The following is a 16,681-nucleotide window of genomic DNA, read 5'->3' as shown; positions in this document are numbered from 1 at the left end:
GGCTATAGTCCATGGGGTCACAAAGAGTCAGACATGACTGAGCACAGCAAGGACAGATTTTATAAGGTTAAACACATACTTAACCTATGACCCAGCAATTCCACTCCTAGAGATTTACCTGAGATAAATAAAAACATATTTCCACAAAAGGATTTGTAAAAGATGTTCGTATGTCTGTATTCGTAAAAGCAAAAGCTGGAAGTAACCCAAATGCTTGTCAACAGGAGAATGGATAAACAGACTGCGGTAATTCATTCCACGGATACTCACACAATGGAAAGAACCTACTGGCAAATGAAGCTGAGTGTGTGACTCTCAAAATACTTGGTCAGGTGAAAGAAGACAGACATTAGAAATATTCTCTATCTTGACTGAGGTATTAGTGTACACAGGTGTAGATTTGTCAAAATTAATCAAACTACCTATGTAAGATCTGTTCATTTTACTGAAGAGGAATTATACCTCAATAAAATCAGGGACTTCCCTGATGTTCTGGTGGCTAAGACTCCATGCTGTCAATGCAGGGGACCTGGGTTCAATACCTGCTAAGGGAACTAGGATCCCATAGGCAGCAACTAAGACCCAGGGCAACCAAATAAATAAATATTTTAAAAATTTAATAAAATCAGTTAATTACAAAACAAATGAACAAACATAAGGTGCTAGAGGAAAAAGGACTAACAATTTTATGGATCCAGTGAAAATTCTAGACCTAGTGAAAACAAACTTTAAGAATTAGGGTAAAACAAAGACATTTTCGGACTTCACAGGCTCAGTGATAAAGAATCTGCCTGCCAATGCAGAAGACACAGGAGATGCAGGTTCAATCCCTGGATTGAGAAGATCCCCTGGAGTAGGAAATGGCAACCCACTCGGGTATTCTTGCCTGGAAAATCCCATGGACAGAGGAGCCTAGTGGGCTACAGTCCATGGGTCCCAAAGAGTCGGACAAGACTGAGCTCGCAGGCAATGATGCCAAAAGACATTTTCAGACAAATAGACTGTCACCAGCAGACCTTCCTTATTAGAAATAAAACAAAAAGATATTAGAGATAAATGACCCCAGGTGGAAGGCAAGAAGTGTAAGAGGGCGCGATAAACAAAACCAAACCAAAGTATTGAAGAAGGGGAAGAACTTGATAAAATAATTCCAAAATCTTCATGGGAAAATAAACAGGAAGTGAAAACCCTAAAAGCACTTGGACCACACGAGAATCACAAGAGCCATCAACTCGATATTTACCTCCACCCAAAAAAAAACATCATCTGAAAAAACATGTATACTGTCTACTGCAACGGGCCCAAGGCCAGAGTGATGGGGACCAGGCCAGCAGTGCCTGCTGACTTCTCCTCAGTCCAGCCCTCAGCAGCCCCAGGAAGAAACAAGACATTTCCCATCAATGGAATCACACCCTGTGCATCCTTCTGTGTCTGCTTCTTTCACTGAGCATTGTGTTCCCAGGGTCTGTCCACGTGGTAGAGAGTGTCAGGGCTTCTCTCTTTTTTGTGAGTAATATTTCCTTGTGTGCAGGGAATAACATTTTTAAGCACACACTTTCAAAGAAAAAGAAAAGCCCTCCTCACTGTTGTTGAAGTGCTCAGCTGCTCAGTCATGTCTGACTCCTTGGGACCCTATGGACTGTAGCCCGCCAGGCTCCTCTGTCCATGAGATGTTCCAGGCAAGAATACTGGAGTAGGTTGCCATTTCCTTCTCCGTGGGACCTTCCCAACCCAGGTATTGAACCCGTGTTTCTTGTGTCTCCTGGATTGGCAGCTGGATTCTTTACCACTGAGCCACCAGGGAAGCCCCTATACTATACTTGATCTCAGCCAAAAGGCCAAGAAATGGTAGCCATATATTTTCCTAACTAGGAAGCAAGTGGAAGATGGTAAAAATCAATGGTTTGTTTGACTTGGACTCAGGAATACAGGCTGTGTGTTTTGGGTTGTGGACACGCGCACTGGAGCGCTGAGCACTGCGTTTGCTGGGCAGGTGACAGAGTGCAAGGGGTGGACCTCATGTCAGGCTTCATGAAGGTGTTACTGTGCCCACTTTTTACAGATGAGGAGACAGACGGAGCCTCGAAGACATGAGTATGTTAATAACTTTCCCGAGACCACACATCATGTGGAGGTTGGGCCAGGGTTTGCATCTAATCCCCAAACCAGAGCTCCCTGGTGGGGGCAGGTCCCAACATAAAGCTCCATGCCCCCTGAACCCAGAGGCAAGCTTCGGAGGCCGCGGGACACAGTCTCTGCATCCTCCATGGCCCAGTGCATTTGGCAAAGGGTTTAGACATACAGTGATCCTGGATCTGAGGGATTGGATCCACACATGAAGGGAGGCGTCAGGACCCTCACGCGGCTTCTGTCTTTGGGGAAGGACTGTGCAGAATGCTGGGGATGCTGACGACAACTGTGTGGCCATCAGGGTCAGAGAAAACCCCAAGTGAGATGGAACAGCAGAGAGCCTCAGCATGGCGCCTCCTGTCTGTAAGTGACCCTGGGGCTCCTGGAATCCGGGACATTTTTCCCAAGACCTTGAGCAGACTGTCATGTCAGCTTCCAATGGGGCCGCACATGTGTGCCGGGGAGACCTTTGCATCATCACCTTGCACCCCCACTAGGTGTCTCAAGATCACGTCTCTCTCCCCTGGTTCCTGGTGATGCGGGCTTGGCGTTTCCTGGTGGTCGAGTCAGCTTCCTTCTGCCTCGGAGAGTCAGAAGGAGTAATGGGTGCAGACGCAGGAGCTCTCAGATGCTGTTTGCCCGCTGGGTCTTGCCAAGATGCTCAGCACGACTGTTGTGTGCCTATCCCTCATGGGGTGGGGGTGGGGGGGACGTGTGGCAAATAGGTACCCAAGACCTCAACAGGGATGGGCGGGCTGAGCCTCGGCGACCTCGTGAATAAAACCAAGAAGGAGACAGCTGGCTGGGGCGGCCCAGGCCCTGCAGGGACCCTGAGCAGCCAGGCTGATGGGAAAGAGGACTGGGCACACACCCAGGCACAGAGGGAAGCCCTGACCCGCCAGGCATGTTTCTGGTGGGCAGAAGCAGAGGCTGGCGAGAGCAGACGTGCTCCCCGGCTCAGTCTGTGATGCCATCTCCACCCTCGGCGGTGTTTTCCGGCTGCAGAGGAAGCAGTGACAGGGAGACACAAAAATGCAGGAGATCCCTCTGAATTCCGCGCATAGCTCTCATAGCTGGGAAGAGCTCCACTCCCAGCCTGCTCGTGATAAACCGAAACCCCAGCCGCTGGGGTTGCTCTCTTACCAGAAGAGAAAGAACGGGACGCCAGGGGACGCTTCTGAAAGTTGGCCGGCTGAGCTGCGTAAAAGGAAAAGAATGTGAAAAATTCTTTTCGCTGGCGGGGCAGAGGCGAGGAGCAAGGCCTCAGAAGAGCGGCGGTTCCTGGTCCTGGTGGTCCAAGAGGAGGGGTGGCTGGGGGGCCACTGGGGACCCCTCCCTGGGTGCAGGGTCTGCCTGCAGTGGGTGGACACCCAGGCACAGCCCCAGTTGTTCAGTCGCTCAGTCATGTCCGACTCTTTTCGACCTCGTGGACTGCAGCACACCAGGCTTCCCTGTGCTTCACTGTCTCCTAGAGTTTGCTCAGACTCATGTCTATTGAGTCAGTGATGCCATCTAACCATCTCATCCTCTGTCGCCCCCTTCTCCTCCAGCTCTCAATCTTTTCCAGCATCAGGGTCTTTTCCAATGAGTTGGCCTGGCTCTGAATTCTGTGCACTGAACGTGGACCTGCAGCCTGGGGGCCTCAATGTGAGACGAGCTGCTCCCTGGAAAACCTCGGCCGCCGCTTCCATAAGCACAAGATGCCAGGCCAGAGAGAAGGTGGGCTGGGACCCCCTGACTCTCAGAGTGCCCCCGCAAAAGGCCATCTACTGTCCCGAGGAGGACAGACAAGTCAGCTGACACTGGTGCTGTCCTGGGAGCTGTCGGCGGGTGGAGCAGTATTCCTGCCCCCCACCTTGGTGCCAGGAGCCCCCCAGTTGTGACAACCATAGTCATCTCCAGACATGGCCCAATGTCCCCGGGGAGGGCCACCCCTCATTTGAGAATTGGGTTAGAACCCCCAGTAGGGCCCTCACAACAATGTTTCTGCCCTGGATTTTACTATTAAAGACAATAAGGGTGGGACTTGCCTGGTCCAGTGTTTAAGGATCTGCCTTCCAATGCAGGGGACATGGCCTTTGATCCCTGTTCAGGGAACTAAGATCCCACATACTGTGGGGCAACTAAACCCACGGGCCACAACTAAGCCCATGTGCTGCAACTAGAGAGTTCACAAGCTGCAGTTAAGACCTGACACACCCAATAAATAAATAAATGTTTAAAAGAATGTATGGGGACTGTCACCTTAAAAAAAAAGAGATAAAGGGCATCAAAGGAAATGTAAGGAGGGTTTTTTTTTCTGTGTGTGTGGCAGGGCTTCCCAGGTGGCATGGTGGTAAAGAATCCGCCTGCCAATGCAGGAGACACAAGAGACTCAGGTTTGATCCCTGGGATGGGACAATTCCCTGGAGGAAGAAATGGCAACCCACTCCAGTATTCTTGCCTGGGAAATCCCATGGACAGAGGAGACTGGTGGGTTATAGTCCACGGAGTTGCAGAGTCGGGCACAACTGAACACACACACACACACACGTTGGTTTCAGGGCCCATCCCGAGTCAGAGCTAATGTACCTGATCTCACTTGTGGCCTGGAGTGACCCCCTGGACCCTACTTCCTTGAGGGGGCTGACTGATGATGAGAAGGCATCTGTCACACCAGCAACCTAACCAGGGGTCCTCAGGGCTGTGCATACCTCTTCAATGACCCCCAGTGACCTGGAGAATCCCCTTTCCTGGGGTGCGGGCAGGATCCGAGGAGAGGACGGGAGTTCGGCTCTAGGCGGGGTGGTGTCGTGTGGCATAGATGTGGGAGGGAGAGAACCTTGGTGGGCCTGCTCTTATCAGGGGAGAGAGTGTGAAGGGGACTCCGCACAAGGGAGACCCTCTGTCATTGGTTTTGAAGCTGGAGGCAGATGTGTGGCAAGACACAGGGGCAGCTCCAAGGGAAGGGGAACCCCTTGCTACAGCTGCATGGAACCGAGTTCTGGAACAATCCAAATCAGCCCCAGGTGAGGCATTCTGACAGCAGCCGGGAGAGACCCTGAGCAGAGGGGGCAGCCATACCACGACCCGACTGCCGACCTTCAGGGCCTCGAGCTGGAAGCCACGAGGTCAGTGTTGGCTCGTTATGTGGCATGGACAGCTGATACACTGGCCGGGCGAGGCCCAAGTGGGATCTCCTGACCATCGGCCTGGCCTCTTTCTAGCACTCTCCGTTCCAGATGCTGGACAATTCCAGCTGGCAGCCACTCCTCCTGCTGAGCAGGCACAGGACACGCGTTCTCTTTTGTAACGGCCCTGAGATGCTGGCGAAGCATTAAAGCCAGAGGAGTTGCTGGCAGTCTCTCCATCAGCAGCCAGCCTGTTCCCTGGGACATGAGTGCCACATGCATTTCATCTCCGAAGGCACAGGAAGTTGATCTCAGTGAATCCGGGCCCAGACAAAGCTGGCTGCCTCCAGGTGGTTCTGAGAGCCCCCTCCCCACCTCCTCATCCAGGGGGACGAGGCCATGCTGGGTGAGTCAGAGCCCAGGAAGGTGGCCTTGTTAGAGGAAGGGGAGCTGCAGGCAGCAGCAGCCTGTGTCCCAGGCCTCATCCCTGGCCTGCAGGGAGGGAAGGGGAGGCAGGCGGGAGCAGTCCGCGTCTTCAGAGAGAACAGAAACAGCCTTCATTCTGCTTTAACACTTCCAGAACTGGTAGCTTTACAGCTCACCGAGCTTCTGAATTTCGACCCCCCTCCCTGCCTGCCATGAAACAGGAAGGAAACAAAACACCGCCCCCCCCCAAACACAAACCTCCAGCCAGACTTGACAGGAGGACAAACAAGGCCTGGGTGAGAAAGCAGGCTCCCCCATCCCTGGGGTAACCGCCCCCCCAGAACACGATGTTCAGAAGAGGAGGCGGGCTGCTGTGTGGAAAGAGGGAAAAAAATCCCAAAGCCAAACAGAACGAGATGAGGTTTGAGAGAACAGTACCTGGGCTTCTTTTAAGAACAAGCTGCCCTCCTGCAGGGCTTGGGGGGTTGGCTGGCCACTAGCTGTGCCCACATGCAAGCTGACTACCCTGTGTTTCTTACACACCTACTGTGTGCATGAGGCCTCGGCTCTGCTCGCCTTTGCGGGGGCCCCCTGCACCACAATCCATAGCATGGAAGCCCCTAAGTAGGGTGTTTCTGCAGGGATGATGTCTGGGGCATCTGTTGTTGTCACAACTGGGGGGCTCCAGGCATCAAGGGGGTGGGGCCAGGGAGGCTGCTCCAAACCCCACAGTGCTGGGGATGGGCCCTCATAGAGGATGGTCTGGCCCTCTCTCCTTCACTGTGCCTGGGGGTGGGGAGAGACCTGCTCTAGACTCCACAGAAATGGCACATGCTGGACCTTAGGGTGATAAGGTCAGAGGGAGGGGAGGGTGCCTTGCAGTGTCCCCAGCAGCTGGACGTGGGGGCCTCCTAGCCTCGCTCCCAGTCCCAAGCAGGGTCACATGCAGAGGGCCAAGGGCACCACACCGGCACTTGGACTTTGGTACGAGGGGGACCAAACCTCTTTGACTCCCCAGCATCCTCACCCTCCCCCCACCTATCCCCCCATCCCACCCCTTCACCCACCTCTCGTCCATCCCCACCCCCTCCACCCACCTCACCCCCATCCCCATCTCCAGCCAGGGTGGCTCTGGGCTCCCCACTCCCGGCCTCGCATCTGGGCCTGAGCTTCCCCAGGATCGAGGTCACCCTGGCCTGGCCTGGGGCAGGCCAGCCATGTGACGGCCTCTGTGACCTTGAGCATGGTGACCTTTGGTGGGCCGCAGGGGCCATGAAAGACCAGCTGGGTCTCCGCCAGGCAGATGCTTCCCCACAGGAGGCCCGCACCCCCCTGGAGACCAGGGTCTTGTGACTCCCTGTCAGCTGGTCCTTTCATGCACGGGCTAAATCGGGTCCCTTGGCAGCTATTTTTAGAAAGGGCTAGAAAAAAAAGGGAATGAATGAGGTGCCCACAGGCGAGGGAAAAACAGAGCTGCAGGGCGAGTTGCCGCCCTCGGCCGGAGCCCGGAGGCGGGCGGACAATGCGCCGCGGTGACAGAGGGCTGACAGTGCGGCTGGTGCGGGAGCAGAAGAAAGGGCCTTCTCTGTCCGCCCGGAGGATGACTGCAGTCATGTGAGCGTGTGCAAGCGGGCAACCCGGCTGGGCCAGCGTGCCGAGCGCCTGTGGCTAATGTCAGCCCTGTTCTTGGCTTCCTGGCACCCAGGAAATGCCGTCACCCTGGCCCTGGGAGGCTGCAGCTCGGATCCAAAGGGCAGGAGGCTGGGAGAGGGCAGGGCGGTGTTACCACCTGAGCCTGGACAACTTCCTACACATCCTGCAAAGCCCCTTGAAGTGTCATCGCCCTCTGAGAAGCCCCTGGTCTACCATCTATGCACAAGGCTGCACTGGAACCCTTCCCTGGGGTAGCCACAGCTCTGTGGATGCTCCTTGGCATTGCATTTCCCGTGGCTGCTGTCACAAATCACCACAAATTTGCTGGCTTAAAACCACACACAGTGATTATCTCGTGGTTCTGGAGGTCAGGAGTTTGACTTGGGCCTCACGGAGCTAAATCTAGGCATGGGCAGGGCTGGTTCCTCTGGAGGCTCCAGGGGAGCACTGGCTCCCCGCTTTTCCAACTTCTACAGGCACCTCATCCCTGGCTCGCAGCCCTTCCCTCCACCCTCAGAGCCAGCAGTGCAGCATCTCCTCTCTGCCTCTGACCCTCCCCCTCCCTCTTATAAGGACCCTGTGATGACATTGGGCCTCCTGGGAGAATCCAGGATCGTCCCCATCTCAGGGGCCTTAAATAATCCCTCCTGCAAAGTCGCCTCTGCCCAATGAGGTGATGTGTCCACAGGTCCTGGGACCAGGACAGGGGCATCTTTGGGGGCTGTGGCTGGGAAGCTGGGCACCAGAGTGACGTCTGGACGAAAGGGACGGGTGGCTGCAGGGCAGGGCGTTCACCACGGGGGCTCTGTCCTGGAACTCACTCTTTCCTCGGGGCCAATCTCTCTGCTAGGACAGGCATCCTCAGGATCAGGCCTCCAGACCAATGCACCTGGCCACACCTGACATCTGTAGTGGGCGCCACTCGAGGGCAGGTGCCCAGGAGGGCAGAGTGCAGATGGCCTTTCCTGGGCAGAGGCACTGCTGTGGATGGGCCTGGAGCTTGGGTACTGGGCTCCAGCTCTTTGCTCTGAGCCCTGGGTCGCTGGTCAACACCCATGGGACCAAAGGTGAAACAGCCCAGCCTCAGAATGACCAATGGTAACTAAGCACCTGTTACTCCACCTCTGATGTGGCTACAAAGTCCTGGAGCCAGACACCCCAAGGGAGACTCTCTCTAAGGGTTAGCTGTAGTCAGGGACATTTTTCTTTAAAAATTTTTTTGTCTGCGCTGGGTCTCTGTCGCTATGTGGGCTTTCTCTAGTTGCGGTGAGTGGGGGCTACTCTCTAGTTGCAGCGTGCAGGCATCTCACCGAGGTGGCTTCTCTTGTTGCGGAGCACGGGCTTTAGAGCACGTGGGCGTCAGCAGCTGTGACGCCCGGTCTCGGCAGTGGCGCATGGGCCCAGCTGGCCCTTGGCAGGTGGAATCTTCCTGGACCAGGGATCAAACTTGTGTCCCCTGTATTGGCAGTCAGACTCCCAACCACGGGACCACCAGGGAAGTCCAGGGACATTTTTTATATTAAAAAGGCAGGGGGGAAACAGTGCAATTAGGCGCACAATTTTAGAGGCACGCCTGTGTGGGGAGCCAGACCCTAGAACAGGGGCTGCGGGCCATGTCTGGGAGGTCTGTGGTCTTCCCTCTGGGGGCTCCTGGCATCAAGGGGATTGGGGCCAGGGAGGCTGCTTCACACTCCACTGCGCCCCGGATGGCCCCTCGGAGAACGGCTGGTCTGTGTCAGTAGTGCCCAGTTGGGGTCTGGGGGAGACCCCTATACGAGTGGTCGAGGGGTGTGTCAGCTCAGGAGCCCCTTTCCTGTGAAATGAACACACGATTCTGGTCCATCGAGGAGCCCGGGTGGGCCGACATGGCTCCCGGGCACCTGCTCCAGGCAACACCACACGTCGTCTGTGTCCAGCTCCAAGGGGCCCCAGGTGCCTAGCAGACACGGGGGTCTGAGGTCAAAGCTCAGGCTGCCCTGCAGTAAGGCACAGCATCAGGCTGTCTGGACGGAACCCCTACTTGGGTGTTGACTCCTGTGTGTCTCATCTGGAAGCCTGACCTTCAAATACAGGACAGGGTGGCGGGGGATGAAGGGTGGCAGAAGGGCAGAGAAGCAGCAGTCTCAATCCAGACCGCAAGTCTCGGCCTTGACCAGGGTATAGTCTGGCTGTGTCCTCATCTAGGGACACTGTGGAACCTTCCAGAGAGGGCTACCCCTGCAGCTACCCCCGCTGACCATCTGCGGAGTGCTGAGCCCCCGTGACTGGGTGGGATTGCAGGAGCCGGGTGACCACAGGTGGGGTGGGAAGCAGGGGTGCGGAGACCAGTGCTGGGTCTGCAGAAACCCCCAGCGAGAGGGAGCTAATCGCAGCTTCCCAGTGGCCTCTGCTCCAAGACGAGGTTTTTGTGACCCGTGAGGAATTTCTAACAATGAGACTGAGTGTCTGGATCTGTTCACACTGACATCCTCTTTCTCGGCCGTCCAAATTCCATTACGCCTTTTCTCGTTAATGCAGAAACTTGGCCAAGCGCCGGGCTGCCTGGGAAGCGCCCAGGTCTCCTGTGGCCCTCGCTGGAAAGGGGAACTGTGCTACAGGGCTGGGTGCCCGGTTCTAGGAGTCTCTGCAGGGCTTAGGAGAGGCAGCTGGGGGCCCACTGGACTGGAAGTAGAAAGGGTGCATAGAATGCACGGGCTTGACCTGTGGGGCCCTCAGGGACTGGTGCAGGGGTGCTGGTGGCTGCTCAGACTTCTGCCCCTGCCCCTAGGGACATTCCTCGGTGGCCTGCTGAAGCAGGTGGCTGTGTTTAAGAAGCGCACTTGGCTGGGAGCAGTGGGGGTGAACTTCAGAAGCTGCTGGCAGCCCCTAGCGGACAGGCAGAAGGCACCCAGGACAGAGCCCTACAGCCACAGCAAATTCTGCCAACACCCCTAGGGACCCTGGAGCAGACTCTCCCCCAGCCAAGCCTCTGTGTGAGAGTGCAGCCTGGCTGACACCTGGCTGGTGGCCTGCTCTGACCCCAGGTAGAGGACCCAGTGAGGCTGTACCTAGAGCCCTGACTCATGTGGGACGAGTGGGTGGAACTTGGGGGTATTTGTTATGCAGCATCACTGACTAACGCATCAGAGGACCTGCAGAGAGGACCCAGGCCAAAGGAGACAGAACAGGATATGGCCTAAGGTCATCTGTTGAGGTTCCCTCATTTTCCCCTACATTGTCACGTCAGTTGGACCTGCCGCTCCTGAATTCATCTATATGACTGTAAAAATAATATAAATAGAAAATATAACACTGGGAATTCCCTGGTGGTCCAGTGGTTGGGACTTGGTGCTTCCAATGCAGGGGGCCTGAGTTATATACCTGGTCGGGGAACTAAGATCCTGCAAGCTGCATGGCTTGTCCCTCACTCCCCCAAAATAAAGTACCATTAAAAAAAAAAAGAAACCATAACATGAGTGTCAAAGAAATAAGGACTCCCTCCTGGTCCCAAGGTCTTTGACTAAAATGACCGCTCTAGGAAGGTCCAGCTGTGTATCCTGCTTTGAAAAGCCAGCCCCCAGTCTCCCCTGACAGTAGGGGAGTGACAGAGTGATGGTGGGGAGGGGAGAGCCCGGCACGGCCGGGAAAAGATGATCGAGGTTTGCACTGCTCCTTGGCAGGCGGGAATCTTAGTTCCCAGACCAGGGATTGAACCCGTGCCCCCTGCACTGAGAGCAGAGTCTCAGCCACCGGACCACCAGGGAAGTCCTCTTCTTGCACTTTTTAAAGCAAATCACCTGGAACCCCACCCCTAGCCCTCCAACATCTCCTCCCTCCAGCACTCACTGCACGTGCCCAGCAGGTCTCGCTTGCACCCGGGTGGGTCCCACACAGGGCACTGTGGGGACGGCGACCCCACCCCACCATCCACTTGCTGGGGCAGAGGCTGGCGGGACTAGGATTCTGTCCCTGTGTTTCACCACTCACACCTCCCCAGCGTCTGTCCCCACTACCCCAGCCACGAGATGCTGGGAACACGGGGAAGAAAACCAACCTCTGTGATTCAACTGCTCTGACAGCCCTGCAGCACGCACACTGCAGTGCTTCCTCCTCTTTTCCCTTTCAGCAGCTTTGCCGAGACATAGAGTCAGAAAACAAACAGTTCACCACTGAAAGTGTTCACTCATTCAATAGTTTTTTGATATATTATGTTACTAGATTTAAAAAATTACAAAAATATATCTATATGATATAACATTTGTCATTTTAACCATTTTAAGCACAACCTTCACTGGCATTTAGTGCATTGATATTATTGTGCTGCTATCACCACTATCTAATTCCAGAACATTCCACCATCTCTCCCAAAAGAAGTCCTGTCCCCATCAGCAGTTACCCCCATCCCCACCCCTGGCCCCTTACAACCAGGAACCCACTCTCTGTGTCTGTGGATCTGCCTGTTCCAAACGTTTCCCATCAGTGGAGTCACACCCTGTGTGTCCTTCTGTGTCTGCTTCTCTCACTGATCATCGTTTTGTCAGGGTCCGTCCTCGTGGTAGCGAGTGTCAGCGTATCTCTCTTTCGCGTGGCTAAGCCATGCTCCCATCTGTGAAGGGATACGGTGTGTGTGTCCATCATTAACTGCTGGACAGTGGGGCTGGGTCCACCACTGGCTGAGGGGAATTTTGCTGCAGCGGACATTTCTGAACAAGCATCTGTTTGAGTGTGTGGCTTTTCAGAGCTGGCCTCCTCAGCTCACCTCACTGAACTCCCACTGCTGGCCCTGCCCTGATGCTCAGAGAAAGTGGTGATGGCCCCACAGGATTCAGGGGGGTCCCACCCAAGTGGGCAAGGGGCCTGGAAGACTGTGATGGTTCATTTTATGTGTCAGTTTGGTTGGGCCATAGACGCGGGTTTGATCCCTGGGTTGGGATGGTCCCCTGGAGAAGGAAATGGCAACCTACTCCAGTATTCTTGCCTGAAGAATCTCAAGGACAGACGAGAATGCAGGCTACAGTTCATGGGGTCTCAAAAAGTAGGACACAACCGAAGTGACTTAGCACACACTCATGCATGGGCTGCCCAGATATTTTTGGAGACTTTTTAAAAACCATTTTCATTGCATTACCCAACCAAGAAAAATCTGATAATTCTAGTCTTTGTACAGCAGGAACCTGGTCAAATGTCATCTTGCTGTTTTTTAGAGAAAAGTTGGCACAGCCCTAATTCTCCCAAACCCAACACTTAGAAGAACTGTGCTCACTTTGTCTTTGAATTAAAGAATTCAATACAGGGGTTCCCTGGTGGTGCAGTGGTTAAGAATCTGCCTGCTAAGGGAAACTAAGCTGGTGGGCCACAATTACTGGAGCCCATGTGCCTAGAGTCAGTGCTCTGCAACAACAGAAGCCACTGCAATGAGAATCTCGCGTAGCGCAACTAGAGAGTAGTCCCCATTCACCACAACTAGAGAAAGCCCACACGATGCAGCAAGGAAATCCCAGCACAGACAGATAAAAAAGAATTCAGTACAATCCAACCAAGCAGAATTCCATCTCCTCAGAATGCATTACCAATTCAAACCTGTTGGGTGGGAGGGTGGGAGGAACCCTGGGCTGGTGGTCAATAGACCTGGTGCCAAGTTGTGACTTTGTTATTAAAAAACTAAAAGAAAAAAGGGGAAGGACTTTTCTGGTGGTCCAGTGGCTAAGACCCCTGAGCTCCCAATGCAGAGGGGCTGGGTTTGATCCCTGGTCGGGGAACTAGATTCCACATGCTGCAACTATGGCCCAGTGCAGTCAAATAAATATGTATTAAAAAAGAGAGAGAGAGCGATTTTTTATGGCTAATTTTAAGTCAGTTTGGCTGGGCCATGGGATGTCCAGGTATATATGTGGTTAGACATTCTTCTGGATGCTTCTGTGAGGGTGTTTCTGGGTGAGACTGCCACTTAAACTGGTCGAAAGTAAAAGTGTTAGTCGCTCAGTCGTGTCCAACTCGTTGCAACAACTATAGCCCAACAGGCTCCTCTGTCCATGGGATTCTTCAGGCAAGAATACTGAAGTGGGTTGCCATTTCCTCCTCCAGGGGATCTTCTCGACCCAGTGATTGAACACACCTCTCCTGCATTGACAAGTGGATTCTTTACCGTCTGAGCCACCAGGGAAGCTCTTAAACTGGTGGATGCTGAGTCAAATGGATTACTCCCTAGGATGTGGGAGGTGGCAGGGGAGCTTTTCTACTGACAGGAAGGCCTGAACAGAACAAATACCAGGCCTCTCCTGAGCAGGGGGGAACCCTCCAGGGATGGCCTTTGGCATTGGCTCTCTTGGGTCTCCACTCTGTGGCCTCCAAAATCAATTCCTGAAAATAATTCTGTATTCACACACTGTTGGTTCTGTTTCTTGGAGAACCCTGAGTAATATGGGCCGCCAGGTACCTTGTGGGTGGAGAGAAAGGAGCTTGAACCCTGGCCTCATAGTCCACCAGCCCTGGGTCTCACTGAGTCTGATGCCTCAGTTTCCCTACCTAGAAATGGGGACAAGGAAACCTGCTCCCCCAGGTTCCTACCAGAATGAAATGGGACCAAGCAGCCGGGCCTGGCCCGGAGGAGGCACTTGATAAACACCAGCCGGATTGTGAGCGGGGTCTGCAGTAGGAGGGGAGGAGCTGTCAGCAGGGGCTGGCCAGGTGCCTGCGAGCAGGGCCAGGGCCTGGGTGGAGCCGGCTGACGTCACGGCTGTAGCTCGGTGTCCTGCCGGCTGACAGGTGCGGCAGGGCAGGGACCTAATCCCCCAGCACGAGGCCACGTGGCTGCAGCCCCCGCTCTCCTGACACCTGAGCCTGGCAGCCACGGCTCTGCTGTGATTCCAGACACGTGTGTGTCCTGGGGGACCAGGTGCACCTGAGGTCTGGCCTCCCTGTCAGGAAAAGGGGCCACGGACCCGTGCTCTGCTGATGGACAATGTGAAAAGATCAAGACAAGGGGGCCGGTGACCCTCGTTTCAGAGCACTGTCTTCATCATCACAGTTCCCATCGGCCAGACTGTGCTGACGACAGCAGGGTGCCTGCCTTGGGCACGGAATCTGAGGGAAATAGGAAACTCAGTCATCGTGATCAGTATCTTCATGTGATAATTTTTAAGAAGTCAAAATGAATGCAAAATATCCACAAGGAATCAAATGTCAAGATTTTCTTTAGAACTTCCCTGGTGGCCCAGTGGTAAAGAATCCACCTGCCAATGCAGGGGACACAGGTTTGATTCCCAGTCTGGGGAGATCCCACGCGCCGTGGAGCAGCTAAGCCTGTACTACTGAGCCCATGATTTAGAACCTGGGAGCCACAACTACTGAAGCCTGTGCATCTAAGTGCCCATGCTCCACAACAAGAGAAGCCGTGGCAATGAGAAGTCTGCACATCGCTCGAAGAATGCAACTATAGAGAAAGGCCCCATGCAGCAATGAAGACCCAGCGTGACCAAAAATAAACAAATAAATAGATGAATAAATCTTAAAAATTAAAAAAATTCATTCATTAGAGACAGGATCTGATAGGGCTGGAGTTAGCTTGAAACAATTCCCTCTTTAATTGAAATTTTAATCTCAGGACTTCCCTGGTGGTCCAGAGGTTAGGGTCCCTGCATTTCCAGTGGTCAGGGAACTAAGATCCCACATGCTGCATGGCTTGGCAAAAAAAAAAAAAAAAGGCTCAGAGAGGAAGCAGAGAAGCCGGGTCCAGAGTGAAGCCCCCCCACCTCAATCCAGCCCTCCCAGCCCTCCCACTGCGTCTTCAGCAAGCCCTGCAAAAGGTCCCAAGAGAACCCCATTTGAGCCACACCACCTTCACCAAGAGAGGTGCTGCGATGCCTTTCCTTCCTAAGCAGCCACGGAACCTGTGGAAATTAACTCACACGCTCTTAGATAACCAACGGGGCCATGGAGAAACCACGGGGGCAGGCGGAAAATGCTCAGTGTGAAAATGAGACCTGCTGAAACCTGTGGGATGAGGGTGTGGGAGGAAAAGTGCCAGATGCAGACGGCACGTCAGGGAAGTTCCCAGATCCATGACCCGATTGGACACCTGGAGGAACAGGGACCAGAAGGGCCAGCGAAACCCCAGGCCCGCAGGGGGAAGGAAGTGACACAGCCTGAGATAAACGACACAGCCGAGAGAAACGAGAAGGGAGCCAGAGACACCGAAACTGGTGATTTGACAAGGGGGGGCCACCCTGACAGGCGTTCAGCCAGACTGATGAGGAGAAAGTCGGGGGAAGATGCCAGGGACCAGAGGGTGGTGTGCCTGCCGGACTCCTGGACCTGGGAAGGGCTGTAGGAGGGGAGGGTTGTAGGAGGATGCTGCGGATGGAGGGAGAGAGGTAAGCTGTAGATTAGGTAATCTACACAAAAGGGACTGAGTTCCTGGAAAGACCCATGTTTCCAGCCTGCTGGTTGGAGGCCCTTCGACGCCCGGTTTCCTATTGACAGCTGCCCTCCCTTCATCTCGACACGAGCACGCCTGGGAAGTCACAGCATGTTATTTCCGCTGCAGGGAGATGAAAGGGACCTGCCCAGACACGGCAGAGGCGGGCCTGGGATTTGAACTCGGGTTTCCTGGCGGGCAGCCCAGGGCTCTGTTCCCAGTGACACAATCCCCAGTGTGTCATGTGCGCACCAAATATTCCCACTTGTTTGTTCCTTTTTTTTGAAAAACAAGGGATTCCAAGCCTGTGAAGTAAGAGAAAACGCGACATACCTTTTTCAGTTTTTCCAAGAAGCAGCACTGCTTTACCCTGTTTAGAAAGACAGAGAGAGGAAAAAAAAAATCCTGGTTAAATATTTTTAACATAATTATCTCCAGCTCTTCTCAGAGAAATACTTGGCTGTCACTGAAAATGTGGCATTTGATGCGGAAACAGGCCGTGTCCTCCAGAGAAAGGGGGGTTATTTCTGGAGAAACCACTTCATTCTCTCTTTTTTAAAAATATTCTTATCTATTTGGCTGTGCCAGGTCTTAGTTGTTGCATGTGGTATCTAGTTCCCTGACCAGGGATTGAACCCAGGTTCCCTGCACTGGGAGCGTAGTGTCCTACCCACTGGACCACCAGGGAAGTCCCCTCCACTTCGTTCTTTATAACCAATCCATGCAGGACACACAGTGGTGTTTCTCTGGGGGTGGGGGAGGGGCATCGAGTTTTCTTCTGGAAATTGTACTATTCCATTTTGGGACACAGGGACCCCAAGCCTTGATATGGAACCCAGCCTTGACACGTGTCAGGCTTGGGGTTTTTCCATGTCTGGTTTTTGGCTTTGATGGAAGCCACGTGCCAGGGTGAAAAAAAGGGAGAGGTGGAAAATGCAATCTGGGGGCAAAGCAATTAACCTCGGGG

General features: G+C 54.0%; 1 protein-coding gene across 5 annotated transcripts in view; it reads right to left on the bottom strand.

Moving 5' to 3' along the window:
* The window catches only part of GNG7 (G protein subunit gamma 7), a 137,424-nt gene that overhangs the window by 15,113 nt on the left and 105,630 nt on the right, over nucleotides 1-16,681 (bottom strand). For 2 of the 5 annotated variants that reach the window (XM_043912072.1, XM_043912073.1), the window contains exon 3: nucleotides 16,048-16,084. The exons of 2 other annotated variants lie outside the window; for them this stretch is intronic. The gene's annotated coding sequence lies outside the window, so the exon portion shown is untranslated. Of the gene's footprint in view, nucleotides 1-3,273; nucleotides 3,328-16,047; nucleotides 16,085-16,681 lie in introns of all 5 variants that reach the window. One more of the 5 variants, XM_043912074.1, reaches the window with a different exon arrangement.

The sequence above is a fragment of the Cervus elaphus genome, chromosome 9 (assembly GCF_910594005.1).
Source record: "Cervus elaphus chromosome 9, mCerEla1.1, whole genome shotgun sequence".
In the NCBI taxonomy this organism is placed as follows: domain Eukaryota; kingdom Metazoa; phylum Chordata; class Mammalia; order Artiodactyla; family Cervidae; genus Cervus; species Cervus elaphus.
The sequence above is the reverse complement of the archived record's forward strand: the minus strand, read 5'-3'. Positions and strand labels throughout refer to the sequence as shown.